Genomic DNA, 6,000 nt, shown 5'->3' with positions numbered 1-6,000 from the left:
TAACACGTAATAGAAACACAAGTTAGACATGATTTATAGCGATCGGTTCGTGTATCCGTGTATGGCGTAAATTCCACATCAACCAAAATTATTAATATATAATATTATTTCTACTTCCAGGTTTTTTACGGGAGCCTGTGAATCCATGTCATGCCGTCTAGGTTTACAATGTTTAAGGACTCGGTCCGGGAAAGCTGTCTGTGTAAAAGGTAATTTGTTGGAGCTTGGAGTGTTTTCTTAACTTTATATATGACGCAAAAAAAAGGATAATAAATATGTGTTTTCTTTTTGTGAGGCTGTCAATAATCTGAATTTCTGGTTTCGCCCAATCAACTAACTTCTTACTTGATTAAGAGCTAAATGTTGAAAGAGTAATTGATAAAATATGTCATGATATATGTGCTTGTTATAATTATGTATATCTCTAGGCGGGAAGCAGTTCTCTTCTGGGAGATGCCAAAAAGGGGCAACGAAGAATGAAGATGTAAACAAGCAGCTTTATGCTGCTTGCTGCGAGGGGGGACATGTGCCAGGTGAGGAGAATCTTGGCAGAAGGAAAGGTGTACATAAACAGTAGAACGGGAAGATACAAGAGGACGCCAGTGATGGAGGCAGCGTACGAAGGACATGGGCACGTGTTTGACTTTCTTGTGAGTAAAGGTTGCGATTTGTTACATGTAGACACTAAGGGTAACAACATTCTGCACATGGCATGTAATGGTGGAGATATAGCGACAGTGAGGTACATCCTCTCCCAGGGCAACGTGGACGTCGACAGCAGAGGACAAAAAGGGAGAACACCTCTGATGATAGCGGCTTTGACGGGAAACAAACAAGTCTTTGATTTACTCGTGGATAGGGGAGGTAATATTTCAAAAATAGATTCTAGAAGAAATAACATGCTTCATTTAGCCTGTTCTGGAGGACATGCTGAAATAGTAAAGTATGTCTTTTCACAAACCACCATAGACATCAACAGCAGAGAAAGTCGCCGGAGGACACCTCTGATGAGGGCAGCACAACATGGTCATAGAAAAGTGTTTAAATTACTGGTGGATAGAGGGAGTGATGTTTCTCTGACTGATTCAGAAGGGGATAATATCCTTCATATTGCCTGTTCTGGGGGACGTTTTGCAATGGTAAAGTATGTCCTCTCACAATGCAAGCTGGACATCAACAGCAGAGGACGTCACGGAAGGACACCTTTGATGGAGGCTGCATACTCTGGGCGTGAAAAAGTGTTTGAGTTACTTGTGGATAGAGGAGGTAATATTTCCCTAATAGCTGATAATGGTGACAACATTCTTCACATGTCATGTTACGGTGGAGATATAGTGATAGTGAGGTACATCCTATCACAGGGCAACGTGGACGTTGACAGCAGAGGACAATATGGGAGAACACCTCTGATGATAGCGGCTCTGACGGGAAACAAACAAGTCTTTGATTTACTCGTGGATAGAGAAGCTGATATTTCTAAAATAGATTCTAGAAAAAATAATATGCTTCATATAGCCTGTTCTGGAGGACATACTGAAATAGTAAAGAATGTCTTTTCACAAACCACCATAGACATCAACAGCAGAGAAAGTTGCCGGAGGACACCTTTGATGAAGGCAGCATGGCATGGACATAGAAAAGTGTTTGAATTACTGGTGGACAGAGGAGCTAATCTTTCTCTAACTAATGCAAAAGGATTTAATATCCTTCATATAGCCTGTGCTGGTGGACATCTTAACATGGTAAGGTATGTCCTCTCACTAAACAAACTGGACATCAACAGCAAAGGATGTTATGGAAGGACACCTTTGATGGAAGCAGCATACTCTGGACGTAAAAAAGTGGTTGAGTTACTCGTGGATAGAGGAGGTGATGTTTCCTTAGTGGATGCTAATGGTAACAACATCCTTAACATAGCTTGTTCTGGGAGACATTCTAAAATGGTAAAGTATCTCCTCTTACAAGGCATGGGGGATATCAACAAGGTGAAGTTAATAGATGTACAATGCAACAGTACGGTGGACTAAATGGGATTGGGTGGTCAGTCTCCCTGATTCGGCAGATGCATGTCACTGTATCCCAATTGCAAAGATCGAAACAAAGAATGTAAGAAATATGTGGTAATATTTAACGCAAAAACATTCTGTTAACTTGTTTGAGTGACATTTTAGAAGTTGGAACGTATAATATTGAACAAATTTATGGATTTTATGCATTATCACTTCTTTATTTCGTGAGTGCGACGGTTCTTACAGAAGTTGCTATTAATAAAGTTTGTTCAATAAAACACATTGTGGAAATGAACGATCATGCTTCCAATATATTTCCGTCAAGTGTATTTTTGCCCTCTTGATGTGACGTGCGTGCGTGATAACGTCTTGCATAGAGCTGATTTACACACTAATGACAGATGGGAGCTTGCTATCTGAAGTTGTCATGCAAATGGTATTAGGAATATTGACAAGTATATTCTGAGTACGCTTGAAAACTGGTTTCGGGTTTCATAGTTTTAATATTTTAAAATCATAAATTCTGTCCAAAGGCGTATTGTAGATAACCAATCAGTACATTTTACAATGAAATGCATTGTATTTTTGATTATGCTGATTGATGAGAAAACTGTGTCTATAAATATTATACTCTCAGTATATACATTAAAGATTCAATATTCTCTATTTTCGTATTGGGGACAATGACTTTTTAAGTCAAACAGTGTTGTATATCTATCCAATGTGATTTAATGCTTAATCTATGTAAAAGGGTCAAGATAACCCCAATCTTGTCAAAACTCCTTCATCTGTAACTTTTATACAGCCGTTGCTTATACATCTTCTGACATCACTTCTATTAGAATTTCACTTTATTAACAAGAAGGGTGTTTATGGTAATATGAGTGTATTTCAATTTCATGATATGAATAGCAAGTAGAAATCGTCCTCTCAGGATACTCATTTAGCGCCGAGCGCCCGACAGAGTGATTAAAAACCACTTTTGATATAACGAATGTCATTGAACATTTTATTCATGTGAATTATTTTTCATTTAATTCAATAAGTTTTAAAAGCGTTAACAGTCTTTCGCCACATTTCATAGGTGGATTGAAGAGGCGTGATATCACCATTCATATAAAAATGCCTCAACTCGATGAAATGACAAATTGAAGGGACGTAACTCTGTAAGGACTATGCTCGTTTTTTGTCCAGTTCAAACTTCGCTTCGCTCGTCACGCCGAAGACCCGGGTTCGATTCCCCACATTGGTACAATGTGTGAAGCCAAATCTGGTGTCCCCCGCCATGATATTGCTGGAATATTGCTAAAAACGGCGTAAAACCACACTCATTCACTCACTCAAACTTCGCCTTGGTTAGATCTGCTTCATTTACTTGTATTTCTGGAAAAATATTCTTCGGAATTGTTTATATTATTATTTAATGCAACTGTAATTTGAATTGTCACCGATAATCAACACTGTCAGTTTCAAATGATATAGGGGCGGTGGGGTAGCCTAATGGTTAAAGCGTTGGCTCGTCACGCCGAAGACCCGGGTTCGAATCCCCACATGGGTACAATGTGTGAAGCCATTTCTGGTGTCCCCCCGCCGTGATGTTGCTGGAATATTGCTAAAAGCGGCGTAAAACCAAACTCAGTCAGTCAGTCAGTCAAATGATATATGTATACGTTCTTTGTTTACCGCACCACTCAGCAATAATTCAGCGTTATGACGGTGGTTTGTATACATTCGAGTCGCGGCCAGTCAGTCCAGTGACTGATACCAAGGGCATTGATCTACGTAACGTTGATACCGTGACATGCATCAACCACCGCGAGTGTGGTCGCCTGATCACGTTTGTCGCATCTTACGACTGAACAGGGGCCTTTGCCCTTGCAGTGGGTGCCATACAGCTGTTGTTTTGAGTTAAACCACAACCAAACGGTTGAAAATGTTGTAAAGGTTGATATTGTGTCAATTAGGTGGTTTCTCATAGCGACTGGCTCGGTGAACTTCTGTGTGGTTTAACAATGCTATGTCGTGTCACCCGTTAAGAATTGATCTTCAGCAACCCATGCATGTCTTAAGATGCGGGATAAGGTGATCTCATGTCATCGTATCCCATCTGTGTAAATTCATGGTCATGCTGTTGGTCAGTGGATTGTCTGTTCCAAACTCTATTATTTACAGACTGCCACCATATAGCTGGAATATTGATGAGTGCGGCGTAAAACAACAAACAGAGGCTTTGTATGTGTACATTTTGTCACAGCCTGTTAGACCAAGCAGGTCTTGACCGTTTACAAATAAACTGACGAACAGAGATCTGTATACACAATCAGGTGAAACCGAGATTCGAACCTACGAAAACACTTCCTAAAGATACACACGCGAACATGAGACATACATGAGTTGATGTACTGTGCACAACATTAAACTGTTGAATAAAAGTTATTTGAAAAGTTATATAAATAACCCAAACCATACATTTAGCAAAGCAATTTGCATGAGATTTGATATCACGTGTCGCGCGTGGCACGTGCACTTTGTGCACAATGATCTTACTCACTATTTGCATGTTTTTACACCTGAAGTTCACACATATGATACAGAAAACTGAAGAACGGTTAATTATTCTCTTACCTTTGAATGTTTTAAAACACACGTTAATGTCAACTTAAAATGCGCGTACGTCATGTCTTGGTTATGCTGGAGAATTGCCCAAAATGAAGTGGCCAGACATTTTGGTGTCCATCAAACACAATCCCATCTCTATGGAGACGTTTTCTACCTTATTTAAATTTGCCTCGGATCGGCCGTCTACGCGTGACGTCATAGTTTGGTGGCGGATTCGTTATGGTATTGGGGTGGGGGGGGAAGGGTCCTCTTGCGTCAAGCCCAGAATCAACCATTTATGGTAGAAGAATTGGGAGAAGCGTTATTTCAAATATAGAACAACATTCCCTAAGCTTTCTCCAATCGCTTAGTGTCGTCTTTGCGTCGTCGCTGTCAAGCCTGCATCAATAGAGGACACACACGATACTTAATCTCTGAACTGATTTTTGACACCACATCTCTTCAAGGGCGTGACACGACGCCTTATGTCAAATTACACAGATTTCGATGTTATCCTCAACAGTTAAACAGTGATTACGGAAAACACCAGAAAACATATTTTTATACTTTTGCATTAAATAATGGCATTACATAATGCACGTAGTTTATAATGCACGTAGTGTTGTACAGCAAACTTAAGGATCTAGACAAATGATTCTGTGGAACGTTCAAGGATAACATAACGTTCATGTATGATAACAGTTACAAAATGGATGTTTCTTTTTTATGTGGTATTTTTTGCATATCTGCATTTCACCACCACACTAATAGAAAACCACTGATCTGTGCAAGACCGTAACAAATGTTTAATGTTGTTAATTGAATTACCACACAAAGTCGTCAAAAGTGATAAAATCAAGTTTGTTTTAGCTTTCTGGAGCTTCTTTCACGAAGCAACCTTTACTAAGGTTAACCTTAACTCCCATTCTTTAACATTGCACTAAGGTTACCTAGTTACTTACGATCACCTTAGTGCTTTGTGAAAGGAGGCCCAGGTTCGTAAAAACTACCAGCGTGATGGAACTCATTTTAAACATATCTATTTATCTCAAAAGGAAAGCTTGGGACATGACTCTCATACAACACTATGAGTATGCCTTTATTCGCAGAAGGGGTCTGTGGAGTAGCCTAGTGATTAAAGCAATTCGATTTCCTACATGGGTACAATGTGTGAAGTCCATTTCTTGTGTTTCCCGCTGTGATATTGCTGGGATGTTGTTAAAAGCGGCGTAAAACCATACTCAATCATTATAGACAGAATAGTACGCCGTTCACGGCACGTAGATCCACGAAATAAAAATTAACGGTTCATAGCACTACTACCACACGTTACTGAACAATACAAACAATTCATAAACCACCCTGTTAAAGCTTTTGTCATTGTGAATACATA

The sequence above is a fragment of the Haliotis rubra genome, unplaced genomic scaffold (assembly GCF_003918875.1).
Source record: "Haliotis rubra isolate DU_JTF1 unplaced genomic scaffold, ASM391887v1 Scf130, whole genome shotgun sequence".
Lineage (NCBI taxonomy): Eukaryota > Metazoa > Mollusca > Gastropoda > Lepetellida > Haliotidae > Haliotis > Haliotis rubra.
This window is presented reverse-complemented; position numbering follows the sequence as displayed.